Source organism: Oncorhynchus mykiss, chromosome 3 (genome assembly GCF_013265735.2).
Source record: "Oncorhynchus mykiss isolate Arlee chromosome 3, USDA_OmykA_1.1, whole genome shotgun sequence".
NCBI classification, from domain to species: domain Eukaryota; kingdom Metazoa; phylum Chordata; class Actinopteri; order Salmoniformes; family Salmonidae; genus Oncorhynchus; species Oncorhynchus mykiss.
The window spans coordinates 16,648,251-16,668,574 of NC_048567.1; the positions used below are offsets into that span (position 1 = coordinate 16,648,251).

The following is a 20,324-nucleotide window of genomic DNA, read 5'->3' on the forward strand; positions in this document are numbered from 1 at the left end:
TGTAAAGACGGCGATCATCAATATCATCGATCTGGGAGAATTTCATAATTGCTGAGAGGTGAATGGTGGGCCTACTCTTTGTCTCTGTTGCTCTCATGGATAATTGACTCAGGTATTTTTTAATTGCCTGGTCAGAACATCTTCTATTATTCTACTCTTCCAGGGGGATCACATCAGGTAACTAACTACCTTGAGGACAGTTTGAAATGTAGTATATAACTTGTTTTGTTTCTTTGGGGAAGGTTGTGTGTTTTTTTTATTGGGCACAGGGGATGGTAGTGTGTTTTTTCCCCCATTCATTTACATTTGCCATTTTACTATATAATATATCCATATAGCCACATTTCCTCATCTGCTTGTATGCGCCTCTCCTATCAATGATCACAAGAACGGTGAGCAAAAAGAACAGTGAGCAAAAATCCCAGAGCCATACGGGGGGACCTAGTGAATGACCTGCAGAGAGCTGGGACCAAAGTAGCAAAGCCTACCATCAGTAACACACTACGCCGCCACGGTCTCAACTCCTGCAGTGCCAGACGTGTCCCCCTGCTTAAGCCAGTACATGTCCAGGCCCGTCTGAAGTTTGTTAGAGAGCATTTGGATGATCCAGAAGAAGATTGAGAGAATGTCATATGGTCAGATGAAACCAAAATGTAACTTTTTGGTAAAACTCGTCGTGTTTGGAGGACAAAGAATGCTGAGTTGCATCCAAAGAACACCATCCCTACTGTGAAGCATGGGGGTGGAAACATCATGCTTTGGGGCTGTTTTTCTGCAAAGGGACCAGGACGACTGATCCGTGTAAAGGAAAGAATGAATGGGGCCATGTATCGTGAGATTTTGAGTGAAAACCTCCTTCCATCAGCAAGGGCACTGAAGATGAAACGTGGCTGGGTCTTTCAGCATGACAATGATCCCAAACACACCGCCTGGGCAACGAAGGAGTGGCTTCGTAAGAAGCATTTCAAGGTCCTGGAGTGGCCTAGCCAGTCTCCAGATCTCAACCCCATAGAAAATCTTTGGAGGGAGTTGAAAGTCCGTGTTGCCCAGCAACAGCCCCAAAACATCACTGCTCTAGAGGAGATCTGCATGGAGGAATGGGCCAAAATACCAGCAACAGTGTGTGAAAACCTTGTGAAGACTTACAGAAAACGTTTGACCTCTGTCATTGCCAACAAAGGGTATATAACAAAGTATTGAGATAAACATTTGTTATTGACCAAATACTTATTTTCCACCATAATTTGCAAATAAATTCATTAAAAATCCTACAATGTGATTTTCTGGATTTTTTTCTCATTTTGTCTGTCATAGTTGAAGTGTACCTATGATGAAAATTACAGGCCTCTCTCATCTTTTTAAGTGGGAGAACTTGCACAATTTTTGGCTGACTAAATACTTTTTTGTCCCACTGTATGTTCACAGTTTCGGCCCTACTCAACTATTTAATTTATATTGCTTCTGATGTTGGTATGTATCCCAGACTGTTCTCTTGCCAATCATATGTGACATTTACTACCTTTCAAAAGTTTGGGGTCACTTAGAAATTCCCTTGTTTTCCATGAAAACATACATGAAATGAGTTACAAAATGAATAGAAAATATAGTGAAGACTTGACAAGTTTTATAAATAATGATTTTAATTGAAATAATTGTGTCCTTCAAACTTTGCTTTCGTCAAAGAATCCTCCATTTTCCGCAGTTACAGACTTGCTGTTATGGTGAGTGAATGAGGACCCAAAAGCGAACTAACTTAAACAGAGCTTCTTTAATAACAAAACATAGGTAGGCTCAGATAGACCGGCAGATTCCGACAGGACAGGACAAGGTTACAGCAAACATGACGATAGTCTGGCTCAGGCATGAAACACAAACAAACAAGAATCCGACAAGGACAGGAGCAGAAACAGAGGGAGATATAGGGACCTAATCAGAGGGAAAAAGGGAACAGGTGGGGAACGGGGTGAATGGGTAGTTAGGAGGAGACAGGGAACAGCTGGGGGAAAGAAGGGGAGAAAAGGTAACCTGACACGACCAGCAGAGGGAGACAGGGTGAAGGGAAAGGACAGAGACAAGACAACATGACAGTACCCCCCCACTCACCGAGCGCCTCCTGGCGCACTCGAGGAGGAAACCTGGCGGCAACGGAGGAAATCCTCGATCAGCGCACGGTCCAGCACGTCCCGAGAGGGAACCCAACTCCTCTCCTCAGGACCGTACCCCTCCCAATCGACAAGGTACTGGTGACCACGGCCCCGAGGACGCATGTCCAAAATCCTGCGGACCCTGTAGATGGGTGCGCCCTCGACAAGGATGGGGGGGGGGGGGGGGGAAGACGAGCGGGGGCGCGAAGAACGGGCTTAATGCAGGAGACGTGGAAGACCGGGTGGACGCGACGAAGGTATCGCGGAAGAAGAAGTCGAACTGCGACAGGATTAATGACCCGAGAAATACGGAACGGACCAATGAACCGCGGGGTCAACCTGCGAGAAGCCGTCTTAAGGGGAAGGTTCTGAGTGGAGAGCCAAACTCTCTGACCGCGACAATATCTAGGACTCTTAGTTCTACGCTTATTAGCAGCCCTCACAGTCTGCGTCCTATAACGGCAAAGTGCAGACCTGACCCTCTTCCAGGTGCGCTCGCAACGTTGGACAAAAGCCTGAGCGGAGGGGACGCTGGACTCGGCGAACTGAGATGAGAACAGCGGAGGCTGGTACCCGAGGCTACTCTGAAAAGGAGATAGCCCGGTCGCAGACGAAGGAAGCGAGTTGTGGGCGTATTCTGCCCAGGGGAGCTGTTCTGACCAAGACGCAGGGTTGCGAAAAGAAAGACTGCGTAAGATGCGACCAATAGTCTGATTGGCCCGTTCTGCTTGACCGTTAGACTGGGGGTGAAAGCCGGAAGAGAGACTGACGGAAGCCCCAATCAAACGGCAAAACTCCCTCCAAAATTGAGACGTGAATTGCGGACCTCTGTCCGAAACGACGTCTGACGGAAGGCCATGAATTCTGAAAACATTCTCGATGATGATTTGTGCCGTCTCTTTAGCAGAAGGAAGCTTAGCAAGGGGAATGAAATGGGCCGCCTTAGAGAACCTGTCGACAACCGTAAGAATAACAGTCTTCCCCGCTGACGAAGGCAGTCCGGTGACAAAATCTAAGGCGATGTGAGACCACGGTCGAGAGGGAATAGGAAGCGGCCTGAGACGGCCGGCAGGAGGAGAGTTACCGGACTTAGTCTGCGCGCAGACCGAACAAGCAGCCACGAAACGACGCGTGTCATGCTCCCGGGTGGGCCACCAAAAACGCTGGCGAATGGAAGCAAGCGTACCCCGAACGCCAGGGTGGCCGGCTAACTTGGCAGAGTGAGCCCACTGAAGAACGGCCAGACGAGTAGGAACGGGAACGAAAAGAAGGTTCCTAGGACAAGCGCGCGGCGACGGAGTGTGAGTGAGCGCTTGTTTTACCTGCCTCTCAATTCCCCAGACAGTCAACCCGACAACACGCCCCTCAGGGAGAATCCCCTCGGGGTCAGTGGAGGCTACTGAAGAACTGAAGAGACGAGACAAAGCATCAGGCTTGGTGTTCTTAGAGCCCGGACGATAAGAAATCACGAACTCGAAACGAGCGAAAAACAGCGCCCAACGCGCCTGACGCGCATTAAGTCGTTTGGCAGAACGGATGTACTCAAGGTTCCTATGGTCAGTCCAAACGACAAAAGGAACGGTCGCCCCCTCCAACCACTGTCGCCATTCGCCTAGGGCTAACCGGATGGCGAGCAGTTCGCGGTTACCCACATCATAGTTACGTTCCGACGGCGACAGGCGATGAGAAAAATACGCGCATGGGTGGACCTTGTCGTCAGAGAGGGAGCGCTGAGAAAGAATGGCTCCCACGCCCACCTCTGACGCGTCAACCTCGACAACGAACTGTCTAGAGACGTCAGGTGTAACAAGGATAGGAGCGGATGTAAAACGATTCTTGAGGAGATCAAAAGCTCCCTGGGCGGAAACGGACCACTTAAAGCACGTCTTGACAGAAGTAAGGGCTGTGAGAGGAGCGGCCACCTGACCGAAATTACGGATGAAACGACGATAGAAGTTCGCGAAGCCGAGAAAGCGCTGCAGCTCGACGCGTGACTTAGGGACGGGCCAATCAATGACAGCTTGGACTTTAGCGGGATCCATCTTAATGCCTTCAGCGGAAATAACAGAACCGAGAAATGTGACGGAGGAGGCATGAAAAGTGCACTTCTCAGCCTTCACAAAAAGACAATTCTCTAAAAGGCGCTGGAGGACACGTCGAACGTGCTGAACATGAATCTGGAGTGACGGTGAAAAAATCAGGATATCGTCAAGGTAAACGAAAACAAAGATGTTCAGCATGTCTCTCAGGACATCATTGACTAATGCCTGAAAGACAGCTGGAGCGTTAGCGAGGCCGAAAGGAAGAACCCGGTATTCAAAGTGCCCTAACGGAGTGTTAAACGCCGTCTTCCACTCGTCCCCCTCCCTGATGCGCACGAGATGGTAAGCGTTACGAAGGTCCAACTTAGTGAAAAACCTGGCTCCCTGCAGGATCTCGAAGGCTGAAGACATAAGAGGAAGCGGATAACGATTCTTAACTGTTATGTCATTCAGCCCTCGATAATCTATGCAGGGGCGCAGAGACCCGTCCTTCTTCTTGACAAAAAAAAACCCCGCTCCGGCGGGAGAGGAGGAGGGGACTATGGTACCGGCGTCAAGAGCTACAGACAAATAATCCTCGAGAGCCTTACGTTCGGGAGCCGACAGAGAGTATAGTCTACCCCGGGGGGGAGTGGTTCCCGGAAGGAGATCAATACTACAATCATACGACCGGTGTGGAGGAAGAGAGGTGGCCCTGGACCGACTGAACACCGTGCGCAGATCGTGATATTCCTCCGGCACCCCTGTCAAATCACCAGGCTCCTCCTGTGAAGAAGAGACAGAGGAAACAGGAGGGATAGCAGACATTAAACATTTCACATGACAAGAGACGTTCCAGGAGAGGATAGAATTACTAGACCAATTAATGGAAGGATTATGACAAACTAGCCAGGGATGGCCCAAAACAACAGGTGTAAAAGGTGAACGAAAAATCAAAAAAGAAATGGTTTCGCTATGATTACCAGAAACAGTGAGGGTTAAAGGTAGCGTCTCACGCTGAATCCTGGGGAGAGGACTACCATCCAGGGCGAACAAGGCCGTGGACTCCCTTAACTGTCTGAGAGGAATGTCATGTTCCCGAGCCCAGGTCTCGTCCATAAAACAGCCCTCCGCCCCAGAGTCTATTAAGGCACTGCAGGAAGCTGACGAACCGGTCCAGCGTAGATGGACCGACAAGGTAGTGCAGGATCTTGAAGGAGAGACAGGAGTAGTAGCGCTCACCAGTAGCCCTCCGCTTACTGATGAGCTCTGGCTTTTACTGGACATGAAGTGACAAAATGACCAGCAGAACCGCAATAGAGACAGAGGCGGTTGGTGATTCTCCGTTCCCTCTCCTTAGTCGAGATGCGGATACCTCCCAGCTGCATAGGCTCAGCTCCCGAGCCGGCAGAGGAAGATGGTAGTGATGCGGAGAGGGGGGCAACGGAGAACGCGAGCTCCTTTCCACGAGCTCGGTGACGCAGATCAACCCGTCGCTCAATGCGAATAGCGAGTTCAATCAGGGAATCCACGCTGGAAGGGACCTCCCGGGAGAGAATCTCATCCTTTACCTCTGCGCGGAGACCCTCCAGAAAACGAGCGAGCAAAGCCGGCTCGTTCCAGCCACTGGAGGCAGCAAGAGTGCGAAACTCAATAGAGTAGTCTGTTATGGATCGATTACCTTGACATAGGGAAGACAGGGCCCTGGAAGCCTCCTCCCCAAAAACAGATCGATCAAAAACCCGTATCATCTCCTCCTTAAAGTCCTGATACTGGTTAGTACACTCAGCCCTTGCCTCCCAGATTGCCGTGCCCCACTCACGAGCCCGTCCAATAAGGAGAGATATGACGTAGGCGACACGAGCAGTGCTCCTGGAGTAAGTGTTGGGCTGGAGAGAAAACACAATATCACACTGGGTGAGGAACGAGCGGCATTCAGTGGGCTCCCCAGAGTAACACGGCGGGTTATTGATTCTGGGCTCCGGAGATTCGAAAGCCCTGGAAGTGGCCGGTGGATCGAGGCGGAGATGGTGAACCTGTTCTGTGAGGTTGGAGACTTGGGTGGCCAGGGTCTCAACGGCATGTCGAGCAGCAGACACTTCCTGCTCGTGTCTGCCTAGCATCGCTCCCTGGATCCCGACGGCTGAGTGGAGAGGATCCGAAGTCGCTGGGTCCATTCTTGGTCGGATTCTTCTGTTATGGTGAGTGAATGAGGACCCAAAAGCGAACTAACTTAAACAGAGCTTCTTTAATAACAAAACATAGGTAGGCTCAGATAGACCGGCAGATTCCGACAGGACAGGACAAGGTTACAGCAAACATGACGATAGTCTGGCTCAGGCATGAAACACAAACAAACAAGAATCCGACAAGGACAGGAGCAGAAACAGAGGGAGATATAGGGACCTAATCAGAGGGAAAAAGGGAACAGGTGGGGAACGGGGTGAATGGGTAGTTAGGAGGAGACAGGGAACAGCTGGGGGAAAGAAGGGGAGAAAAGGTAACCTGACACGACCAGCAGAGGGAGACAGGGTGAAGGGAAAGGACAGAGACAAGACAACATGACACTTGCAGACCTTTGGCATTCTAGTTGTCAATTTGTTGAGGTAATCTGAAGAGATTTCACCTCACCTCCCACAAATACGGTCAAGCTGCTCCCACAACAGCTAAATAGGGTTGAGATCTGGTGACTGTGCTGGCCACTCCATTATAGACAGAATACCAGCTAACTGGTTCTTCCCTAAATAGTTATTGCATAGTTTGGAGCTGTGCTTTGGGTCATTGTCCTGTTGTAGGAGGAAATTGACTCCAATTAAGCTCCGTCCACAGGGTATGACTGGCGTTGCAAAATGGAGTGATAGCCTTCCTTCTTCAACATCACTTTAACCCTTTAATCTCCCACTTTACCACCACCAAAGCAGCCCCAGACAATCACATTGCCTCCACCACATGCCTGACAGATGGTGTCAAGCACTCCTCTAGCATCTTTTCATTTTTTCTGCATCACACAAATGTTCTTCTTTGTGATCTGAACACATCAAACTTAGATTTGTCTGTCCTTAACACTTTTATACAATCTTCCTCTGTCCAGTGTCTGTGTTATTTTGCCCATCTTAATATTTTCTTTTTATTGGCCAGTCTGAGATATGGCTTTTTGTTTGCAACTCTGCCTAGAAGGCCAGCATCCCGGTGTCGCCTCTTCACTTTTGACGTTGAGACTGTGTGTTTACTATAACATTAGGAAAACCTTAGGAACACCTGCTTTTTCCATGACGTAGACTGACCAGATGAATCCATGTAAAAGCTATGATCCCTTATTGATGTCACTTCAATCGGTGTACATGAAGGTGAGGAGACAATTGAGACATGAATTGAGACATGAATTGTGTATGCGTGCCATTGAGAGTGAATGGGCAAGACAAAAGATTTTAGTGCCTTTAAACGGGGTATGCTAGTAGGTACCAGGCGCACCTGTTTAACATCTTTCTAAGTGGTTTCTAAATGTGCGTTATTTAGCTGTTACGACTGACCCTGTTTTACTATTAGCCCCGGTCTCCCCGACCTTAATACCAGTAGACAACATTTTTTTTCTGTCAGCCAAATAAAACTTAATGGCTTTTATTTTATTTGAGAATCGTTGCATTAATCAAGTGTGAAACATCACGTGCAGATGTCTCCTGCAGAGACCCATTTTCTGTTTAGGGTCAAACTTCACATACAAACGTACAATTTGTTTTGAATAGCATTCCTTATTTTGGTTGCCTATATACTATGATATTTAAGGTATGTTAATAGCTGCACACAAACGAAGCAGGAATGTGGCTTTGGCCACACTACATCCAAGGCTAACGTAAGGATAGTGTAAACAGAAACGTTGCAACTGATGTTGAAGAGAGAGACCTTACTACACATATTCTACTAATGTAAATCTACTCCAATACAGTCAGCCTCTCGAGGCTATCCTTCCAAATCTCATTGACTTGACTATTGGGCAGGCTCTCTGGGCAGGCTGTTAACGTTTGCATCTGATTGGCTCTGAAGAAAATTACGTTTGGAAAAAAAATCCCCTCAGGAGAGTTATTTCCTTGTTTTTCCTCTTTGTTTTAATTTTTTGCAACCAAGAGTCTCACAGGGCTAGCATCTCCCCGCTGACAACTTCCCCAGGTTTTCAACCAACCTGAGCGAAGGTTGTGCATCCGAAGCTAGTAGCTAGTTTAAATGTTTGTGTAATGTCTAATACTGGCATAGTTTCAAAAGGAAAAATCAATAAATATGCGCTACACAATGCGTTTAGGTGCATTTGCACGCTGAGTCTTAAATGGTGATTTGTACAATGCTAAAATAAGACCAGCTGAGTTTAACCTTAGATGTTATATGAAGAAAGGTAAGTATTGTCCTAATACATGATCCGATTCAAATCCACTCTAGCCTAGGGATTCCTGCACATGGATTGATGTTACCAAATTCCCCACATGATTATTGATTTCCCCTTAATCTGACAGCATCATTATTTTCCTGTATTCTAATAATAATATGTGGTGATAATGGTTAGGGTTGCACATTTTGGGGAATATTCAGAGGTGGAAACTTTCCGTGAGAATTCACGGAAATATATGCATATTAATATTAATACCCTTTAAATGTAGATGTTTTTTGCATTGAATATATTTACCATATCATATGGAGACAGAAACATAAACCGTTTACCTTATAAATAATCATAATTGCAAATGATTAAATCCTTCCAATAGAAATAAAAAATATTTAGTTATGAATTGAACTTGAGTTGACTCTTCACATGGGATGATTTCACTGAACACCAAAAGAAAGGGAATATTGAATGATCCCCAATGATCCTTTGCATCTCCCAAAAATGTTGCCTGTAAAATCTGTAAAATGATAGTCTAGAAACGAATGCTTTGGTTGTCTTCCTCTCAGGCTTCCATGTCTTCTCCCTGGACCTCCTCAATGTCCACCTCTTGAACATCAGACTCTGAGGCTTCATCTTCACTCTCACTTTCCAACCTTGTTGAGGATGGCTCATTGTCAGGCTCAAAAAGCCTCAAATTTGCCGGGATGGCTACCAATTTTTCAACCCTTGTATTGGTCAGCCTGTTGCGTACTTTGGTGTGTGTGTTCCCAAACAAGGACCTCTAAGGCAGCTGATGTTGGTGGGATTTGGAGGATGATTGAGGCAACAGGGGAAAGAGCCTCAGATCCACAAAGTCCCTTCCACCAGGTGAGATATGTGATATGTTTGGACGACTGCCACATTGCATCTCCATCCAATGCCCAATCCAATTGTCTCCCTCAATCCGTGCAATGGCTACTGCTATAGGTTTCAGGCTGCTTACCCTTCTCAACCAAAATACATCATCCAGGAGGATCCTCTTGATGGAGCTGTCCATATCGTCAGACTGTGATATGGCCATTTCTTGGAAAGACTCCTTCCCCTCCAGGAGACTGTCAAATATGATGACAACACCACCCCAACGGGTGTTGCTGGGCAGCTTCAATGGGGTGCTCTTATTCTACTCACTTTGCTTGGTGAGGTAGATTTCTGCTATAACTTGATGACCCTTCACATAGCTAACCATTTCCTTGGGTCTCTTGTAGAGTGCATCCATTGTTTTCAGTACTATGATGTCCTTGAGGAGCAGATTGAATGCATGAGCAGCACAGCCAATGGGTGTGATGTGAGGGTAGGACTCCTCCACTTTAGACCAAGCAGCCTTCATGTTCGCAGCATTGTCTGTCACCGGTGCAAATACCTTCTGTGGTCCAAGGTCATTGATGACTGTCTTCAGTGTGTCTGTTGTCCCTTGTGGGTGTGCTCTTGTAGAATACTGGTTGAGGGGTGGAGATGATGTAGTTAATTATTCCTTTCTCACGAACATTTGACCACCCATCAGAGATGATTGCAATACAGTCTGCTTTCTTTATGATTTGCTTGACCTTCACTTGAACTCTGAACTCTGCATCCATCAAATTAGTAGATAAAGCATGTCTGGTTGGAGGGGTGTATGCTGGGCAAAGAACATTCAGAAATATCTTCCAGTACACAATTGCCTGTGAGCACCAGTGGTGAGCCAGTTGCATACACAGCTCGAGCAAGACATTCATCAGCATTTCTCTGACTATGTTCCTCCATTGAGTCAAAAGAATGTCTGATTCCAGGAGGACCATGAGCTGTTGCTATCGATAAGGTGTCTGATTCCTCATTTTCACCTTGAAAAGAAGTAGAGGGACTTTTGTTAGAGGTTACTTGTTGTGAGTGCTGAGGGAACTTTATGCACTTGGCCAGATGATTCTGCATCTGTTGCATTCTTCACATATGATTTGGCACAGTATTTGCAAATTTGCACAGCTTTACCTTCTACATTAGCTGCAGTGAAATGTCTCCACACATCAGATAGTGCCCATGGCATTTTCCTGAAAAGATTAGGAAAAAAATGTGTAAAGAAAAACAAATACAATTCCATGTACAGATAAATAGTTAAAGCAGTTAGATTAACAACTCCTTTGTAAGATACATTTTTCTATGAAACATGTATGGAACAGGTGAATTAACACTCCTCAGTTAGCATGCTCAAGCAAGCTTAAACCCACATGGTAGCAAAAACTAACTAGCAGAAATTGTTAACAAGTTAGAAATAATTTAAACACACTTTGCTGTAGGCTACTATTTTCTAGTTAACAAAAAATCATGTATGTCACATAACATATATTCACCCCACCTAGTATTGTAATCAAAACTTACCAGAAAGTATGTAGTCATTGGCTCAGACAGTGTAGTAGTGTGGGCTCAATAGCATCTCATTAGTGTGCAAGATCTTAAGAATCAGCTGTACATGTGATAGAAGAGTGCAGTGCACATGTGATGGTAGAATGCACTGTGCATGCAGAGGGTTGTAATTCCATTGAATTGGGGATAGTTTAACCAAAATGTGCCACAAGACCTAGAATGCGTTATGTGTATCCCACAAAACTTCCAATGGAAAATTTCCTGAAAAATTCTGAAAATTTACCAGAAAGTTTCCGACCCTTTGCAATCCTAGTGATTACACAGCAACCCTAGGGATTCCACAGATGATTTACAGCCACAACAGCACTCTGTCTCTGCAACAACACAAGTACACACATGCAGGGACGCACAAACGTACATATACATTCATACACACACTCACACACACAAACACTGATCCTCCTGGATGGCTGGGTAGAAGGAAGCACTGTGCTGCAGAGACATCTGCTATGCGTTGAGGACGAGGATTCCAGAACATTCCAGACTGCTGGCATTGACACGGCTGTCAGCCCACATTTACCACTAAGGCCTGACCCGGCCTCACAGCCCCTACATAGATACACACACACACACACACACACACACACACACACACACACACACACACACACACACACACACACACACACACACACACATATTGTGTTATGTAAGTTGAAAACACACTGTTGGTTTAAAGATGAACATACATTTTTAGCACCATTAAGTTATACTTCAAGCTCTACAAACCCTTTCAGCCTGTCCTATTTTTTTTTTATACTTGGTTTAGTATCGGTAATATCAGGTGATTTATGGGTTAGATAGGTGTTCCACCCAACAGCACATTGTCACAGCTGTATTTTATACATGGCCAATTGGCCAGCTGATCTGTCCTGCAAGCCCTGGAGACGGTCACCTTGTCACCGGCCGTTACTCATGGAGACATGATTGACTGGGGAGGCTTGTATCCAGCGCTGCTACACACACACAACACACACACACACACACACACACACACACACACACACACACACACACACACACACACACACACACACACACACACACACACACACACACACACACACACACACACACACACACACACACACACAACACATACACACACCATAAATGTATTTGTGCAGCATCAGGAGTCTAATGGTGATGATTCTAATGGACATGACTTAATCAGACAGCCCATAACACTCTCTCACACACACACTCTCTCACACCCCAGTACAGAGCTGTGAAATGTGGTCAGTAATAAACGCGTTGGCTGCTGGGCTGTGTTGACATGTGGAGTGATGATAATGACGTCCATACTTAACATTAAACCCACATTAAGTATGGCCGCCGCTCCACAACTGCTGTTTCCGTTTTAACGCTGCTTTATTTTCCAATGGGCTCTGTTTCTCCCCCCACCCCACACCTCCTCTGGTTTTCAACAGAACAACAGATTGTGAATGATAATCATGGGAGGATTGTTTACATGAGTGTAATGTGAGGAGTGGGCTGTGTCGGAGTGAGTGGATCCATGTTTACATACACACACATTATTATACATCAGTATGGAGGCGACTGTCAAATTACCTTCATTAAGCATCCTTCTACCTGTTAACTGAGCCATTGGTATTCATCCTCCATCTCTCTTGCACACGCTCGTTCTCTCTCTCTGTCTATCTCTCTCTCTGTCTATCTCTCTCTCTCTCTGTCTATCTCTCTCTCTCTGTCTATCTCTCTCTGTCTATCTCTCTCTGTCTATCTCTCTCTGTCTATCTCTCTCTCTGTCTATCTCTTTCTCTCCCCATCTGTTTCATTCTCGTATTATTTCTCTATTTCCTCTCCTCTGCAAATGACGTGTAATAGCTTGAACTCCTCTGCATGCTGTATAACCACATCTTTCATACCACTAACTTTAAAGCTTTACACACACACACACACACACACACACACACACCCAAACACACACACACACACCCAAACACGCACACCCAAACACACCCAAACCCAAACACACACACACAAACACACACCCAAACACACACACACACACTCAAACGCGCACCCAAACACACACACACACACTCAAACGTGCACACACACTCAAACGCTCACCCAAACACACACACACACACACACACACACACACACACACACACTCAAATGTTATTTGTTATTAGAAGTTAATGAAGCACGTAGTTGTGTGCACTTATGGCCATGTCTCATGTGGTAGCTCTTACCCATTAGAGCCGCTGAGCCACGCATGGAAGCCATTTTGGCTGTGCGTTGTCTTAGCTCAGCAAATACTATATGGCCCAAAACCTGGGAATCATTTTGTGATAAGAGGGTATTTTGTTTGTTCCAGGCTGTGGGCTGGCATGGCCCAAGGGCAAGGGTCCTCTACACCTACGGTTTGTCTTAATAATTATCTGATACCCCAGTTTTACCCCTAAAACAAACCCAGAGAAGACTAACAGGCCTATTCTGTGGTATTATTGATGCGTATGATGCAGTGGCTTTTGATCGATGTGTGCCGTGTATTGATTTTTATGTGCTAGCTAGAGAATACACTGTGTGTGTGTGTGCTGACGTGTGTTGATAATATACGGTATGTCTGTATAGATGAAGTGTATCTGTGTTAGTGTGGGGAGCATGGAGTCGTTACTATGGTCAGCGCAGGGTTATGAGTAAATCAATAAGCAGTAAAAACATACATATATTACAGACTCCCCATAGACTCCTTTGATACCGCTGAGTTATTACTGCCACCGGCCACATCTTAAACATGTCCAATAGTATTTATCTGTTTTAGCATAACTTTACAGCGGCTACAGAGGGTTTATCAGAGAGAAGGGAGAGGTAGAAAAGCATTGTATGACGTGTCAGCTATTTCTTTAAAGATGGACTCCTTTTTAGGGACTTTTTAAAGGATTTGACTTGCTCATGTGGTGTTCTGGACCTATCAGAGGTCGCTTGATTTGGGAGTAATAGTCGGGAACTAGATATGAAAATGATAAAACGTTGCAATTTCCTCTATTAAATAGCCTAGGATCTTTTATAAACGTGGCTGTTGCTTTTTTGTTGTCGTCTTGTTTCCTAATTGTTATCATCTCTCTTCCTAGGTTGCTGTTACATGTAGGTCTAACTGTGGTTGTGTGTTGTCCAGTTACAACAGCCTGGATGACATCAGCCACGAGACCATCAACAAGTTCCTGTCCAACCTGGTGGAGAGGAGTCTCCGAGACCTGGAGTGTTCCTACTGTATGGAGATAGGAGAGGTAGGGGAGTGTTTGTGTGTACGACGTGTGTGTATGTGCACATGTATTCATATTGATTAATGTGCCTATAGTAGTAAGGCAGTGTGAAGATATAAGGCACACAGGTACATACTGAGGGAACCATTGTGGTTTGTGTTGATAGATTTAACATGAATCAGTACAGTTGACCATGTCTTCTTGCCCCTCTTCATCTCTGTCTTCTCTCCTCACTGTCTCCTTTCATCTCTTCTGCCCTGTTTCCTCTCCTCTCTGTCTTCCCTCCTCTCTTCCACCAGGATGATTGCACCATTGAGGCCCTGACGTACAGTCGTATCTCCTCCTACTACTACCTGAAGCACCAGACAGTCAGGATGTTCAAGGAGAGGCTGAGGGCTGAGCTGCCCATCCAGGACATCCTCTCTGTCCTCACGCTATGGCTGACTGCCTGCTGGGAATGACCACAGAACATGATGACATTGTCTTGTTTTCATCAGGGCATCTATCTCTTCTACTATATACTGCCCTGGACTGTCCTGGATTGGACTATCCTGGACTGGACTAGACTCGACTCGATCATCAGCGGTGGGACTACAGCCATTGATTTGCATTTGCTTTTCTGAATGTTTGAGTGTGTAGTTTAATCTAATAGTCTATCAGGCATTGTGCAGGCCGATGTCATTTGTTTACCATACTACTGTGCTTTTACATGTGCTTCTCCCATTGTGTTCACATTGAGAGAGAGGGATAGACTACTGGACAGTAGGATAGGTAGATGACCATGATTGAGGTCTGGATCTCAGTTCTGTCAAATTAACACCTCTTTATCTGGGCCTCATTAACTCCCCTCATTATTCCTGTGTGTATGTGTCTTTGTTCTCCTCCATATGGTTTTCTTCCTCTTTTTCCCTGTTAATAGCGAGTACCTATTCCTCCTCTCCCTCTACTCCTTGTTTTAGTCTGTTATTCCTAGTGAGGCTGCTGATTGGTGACTGGTAATTGGTGGCTGGTAATTGGTGGGATCATTAGGAAACAAAGCGGTTTCACACCTCTCCTCAATAGGGGTCACCCGGCGACATCATAGTTGTCAGATAACCCGTTGTGCCCCCTCCACCCTCTGACTCCCCTATGATGGCTCTCACCCAGACATTTCGACGAGATGGGATGGTGAAGAATCACAGATTATAGAGGAACTGTCGGGAAAGAAATGTGTTGAAAATGCAGAAAATATGTAGACATTATCTTCCCCTCTTTTGCTCCCACAATGCCCCCAGCCGGCCCCTACACCCCCCTGTCCCTTGTCCACTCCCCCAGCTAGATTCCCTTATCCACTCCCCCAGCTAGATTCCCTTGTCCACTCCAACAGCTAGATTCCCTTGTCCACTCCCCCAGCTAGATTCCCTTATCCACTCCCCCCAGCTAGATTCCCTTATCCACTCCCACAGCTAGATTCCCTTATCCACTCCCCCCAGCTAGATTCCCTTATCCACTCCCCCCAGCTAGATTCCCTTATCCACTCCCCCCAGCTAGATTCACTTATCCACTCCCCCAGCTAGATTCCCTTATCCACTCCCCCCAGCTAGATTCCCTTATCCACTCCCACAGCTAGATTCCCTTGTCCACTCTCCCAGCTAGATTCCCTTGTCCACTCCCACAGCTAGATTCCCTTATCCACTCCCACAGCTAGATTCCCTTGTCCACTCCCCCAGCTAGATTCCCTTGTCCACTCCCACAGCTAGATTCCCTTATCCACTCCCACAGCTAGATTCCCTTGTCCACTCTCCCAGCTAGATTCCCTTGTCCACTCTCCCAGCTAGATTCCCTTGTCCACTCCCACAGCTAGATTCCCTTGTCCACTCCCACAGCTAGATTCCCTTGTCCACTCCCCCAGTTAGATTCCCTTGTCCACTCCCCCCAGCTAGATTCCCTTGTCCACTCCCCCAGCTAGATTCCTTTGTCCACTCCCCCAGCTAGATGCCCTTGTCCACTCCCACAGCGACATTCCCTTGTCCACTCCCACAGCTAGATTCCCTTGTCCACTCCCACAGCTAGATTCCCTTATCCACTCCCCCAGCTAGATTCCCTTATCCACTCCCCGAAGCTCTACTATTGCCTCTTCTTAAAGTTCACAAGTGACCTACTATATACACACACACAAACTGAGAGTATGTGAAAAAAGTATGTTGCTCTTCCCCCTGTCTGTCTCTCTGTCTGTCTCTCTGTCTGTCTCTCCTGCTCTTTCCAATATCAGCCTCCCCCTTTCCCTCCCTCCCTGTCTGTAAATGTAACTAAAGAGAAAGTGTGCAGGAGAGATGGATGGATGGAGGGAGGCAGGGATGGATTGCTGGATGGAGTGAGTAGGGAAATTAGCAGTTAGTGTGTTATGAGGATCTCTGTATAAAGATCTATTGTCTTTATCCCCTGCACATCTGCATGCAGACACTAAACCACTGCCATATCAATCCCGTTTTTCCCCTCATCGTTCCCTCTGTTCCTCAATCCCCCTCTTTTCTAACACTGCATCTCTCTGCTGATGGATGTCAGCTTAACAGTCCAGAGCAGGGTAGGCCCAATGACAAATGTCTCCGCTGGTCCTCTGTTGATGGAAATACGTTGGGGAAACTTAACGTACTGCATTGAGTTAGAGAAACGCAGAAAAAGAGCCATGCGTGTCCATGCATCTGTGTCCTCTGAAACCCCACAAACAAGCCTCAACACAGAACACCACGTCAGCACTAAACACAGCCCGATTGATAGGGCATCATGGTTTTATATTAGACCAAATGGTTTCATGTTAGACCAAATGGTTTTATACTAGCCAAATGGTTTTATACTAGACCAAATGGTTTTATACTAGCCAAATGGTTTTATACTAGACCCAATGGTTTTATTCGACCAAATGGTTTTATACTAGACCAAATGGTTTTATACTAGCCAAATGGTTTTATACTAGACCAAATGGTTTTATACTAGACCCAATGGTTTTATATTAGACCCAATGGTTTTATACTAGACCCAATGGTTTTATATTAGACCCAATGGTTTTATACTAGACCCAATGGTTTTATACTAGACCCAATGGTTTTATACTAGACCCAATGGTTTTATACTAGACCCAATGGTTTTATACTAGACCCAATGGTTTTATGTTAGATCAAATGGTCTTATGTTAGACCAAATGGTTTTATGTTAGACCAAATGGTTTTATATTAGACCAAATGGTTTTATATAGCCTATACATATCCTATGAGAAATGAAGAATAGAGATGTGGGTAGACATTTAGACATGAGTGTTTTGGTTGTTCAACATCATCCATTCACAGTTTAGCACAGAGTCTAACAATATGAAAGGGAACCACCACTGCACATTGTATTAAAAAATACAACTTTATATTGTGGGAAATTGCTGTGTAGTTGCTGACTGTTCATAGGATTTTATGAGCAGGTGTGGACAGTTGTAACTTAAGGTTTCTTCATTCGCTGAGAGGTTTTGCTCTTAAATATATTTTGGGGGGACAGCTCTCTTGGGAGAGGGGAGCCAGTGATCCTGATGCAGCTGTTTTAACAGAGATGACTGAAACAAAGGATCTAACCACAGCAGGGAACTAACTTCCCACTCGCTGACTTTGATCTCTCTCCTTCTCGCTTTCTCTTTATATCCCCCTCTCTCTTCTCGCCCTCTCCTCCCCCTCCCTTCCTCCCTCTCCCCCTTCCCTCCCTTTCTCCCCTCCCTCCCTCTCTTCTCCAGGATGCTGAGGAGTACGGGGAGCTGCCCGACAGCGCCCACATCAAGACCCACCTGCTACTGCAGGCCCATTTCAGCCGCGCACAGCTGCCCTGCTCCGACTACGGCACCGACACCAAGACCGTGCTGGACAACGCCATACGCATCTGTCAGGTTAGTGGCTGACTATGTGGTGTGCAAGATCTGCTGTGTAGGTTTATGTACTGTACCACACACTGCATCCCTCTGGGGACATCCACCACCCTGCTCCTTTCTGAAAAGTGCATCTCTGACATACTTCCTCTGTTTTCTCTCTGTCCTTTTGTTCCCATCAAAAAGAACAGCTTGCTTTCATACATCCCAGAATGGATCCTCTCTCGGCCCTGGGATTCAGACCCTGAGCACATTGCCATGTGTCAGTCAGAGCACCAGTACTTAGATGTTCTGGGTGGAAGAAAGCTCTTCCCTGTTCATTCAATATGGGAAATGGAAGGCTTGTCTAAAGACACAGAGAGGCAGTTTCTGCTTAGTGCTTGGAGCCACTTTGTAGCATGGTCAGGACAGAGTGCAGTAGAGGTGACATAGGGATGACATAGAGAAGATATAGACAGGGCTCTAAATATATGTTTTTATTGGTAGCACTGGTGCTCCCAACTTTAAAAAAGTTAGGAGCACAACATAAAATCTTGGAGCACCAAAATATGTATATGTTTTAATTGATTGAGATATAGCATATTGGGCCTATATGAATTCCAGCTACTTTTGGGGCACATGTTGTGGTATATAACTAATATTTAACCCTGTAAGACATTTGCTTATTGTCAAAATCTAAAATGTTGATACAAAAACCTATCATTTAAATGACAAAGTGTTTGGCAGGTGGGGTTTGTGCACTGCGTGTGTAATAGAGTTCGCCAAATAAAGGACCACTCGATTGGTACAAATCATCAAGATATATCATTATTCCAGGTAAGTCTACTTTGCAGTTAACATTTAATTTGGAAAGTTGTGTGGGAAAGTCTTTAGAAGTGACTGTTTCGGCGTCGCTAACTGGCTACAGGAAGTGGTGGACACGGGCATTCCCATGCCGTCACGTCTTCACAAAGTTGAAGGAAAAATACAAGTTAGTGATGCATACTTGAATATTCTTGGACATTCTTTACTTTGGATTGAATGACTCTGCGGTAGGGCACTCAGAAACAACTGCGCAGTGAAGCATATCATTACAACCATTATTATCTGGGTGATTTGTTTTCCTGGTTATACTGGTGCTCTCAAAATAAAATGTTAGCTCCACAGCACGATATCCAGGAGCATGTTGCCGCCAAATGGTTGCTTTTTAGAGCCCTGGATTTAGACATGACATAGAGGTGCCATAGAGGTGCCATAGAGGTGTCATAGAGTGCATCAGATGCCAGGAGACTGGTAAACCAAAAGCCTGACAAGGTTTTCAAATAATCTAAATGGTCATTGTTGACTTGTGTTCAAACTATTTCCATATGTTTTTACTGTTGTTGATCATTTCAGCCTTTTTAAAAGACAAAGGCAAATACCGTGTCTATTTTGGGTTTCTGGCTTCCTAGCGTGAAAGTGTTGAGCGTGATGAGGAAGACAGTCAGGTTTGACCACAGGACCTCACAGGGACTTTAACAAGACAGACTGCACTGTCTGCAACTAACCTAACCACCACACACACACTTACTGCTGATAGTTCCAGTACACACACAATACACACACACACAATCTTAGAATACACACACACATAATGTGGATCCTGACCGGCAGGAGGCCCTGTCATTCAGGAGGCTGTTGAGGGGTGCAGATGAGTTGTAGCTCCTCGTAAAAAGAGCCTTGTCAGGGATTGCTCCTAACAACCAGGCCTGCCCACCAAGTGCCCTGGCCACCAGATCCCAGGTCTGCTGGTGATTGGCCATGCCTGGGTGTAACGATTCTCTTGTTGTGAAGTTGAGGCGGACCAAAACGCAGCGTGGTGGTTGTTCATTGTATTTTAATGAAGACACTATACATGAACAAACTAACGAAAACAAGAAACGTGAGAACTCAAAACAGCCCTATCTGGTGCAAACACAAAGACAGGAACAATCACCCACAAACACACAGTGAACCCCAGGCTACCTAAGTATGATTCTCAATCAGAGACAACTAATGACACCTGCCTCTGATTGAGAACCATACTAGGCCGAAAACATAGAACTGCCGCAAAACATAGAAAAACAAACATAGACTGCCCACCCAACTCACGCCCTGACCATACTAAATAAATACAAAACAAAGGAAATAGAGGTCAGAACGTGACAGTACCCCCCCCCCCAAAGGTGCGGACTCCGGCCGCAAAACCTTGACCTATAGGGGAGGGTCTGGGTGGGCGTCTGT

The 20,324-nt window shown here is 45.9% G+C and overlaps 1 pseudogene; it reads left to right on the forward strand.

The window, feature by feature from the left end:
* Positions 1-20,324, forward strand: part of LOC110503770 — a 55,547-nt pseudogene that overhangs the window by 29,059 nt on the left and 6,164 nt on the right.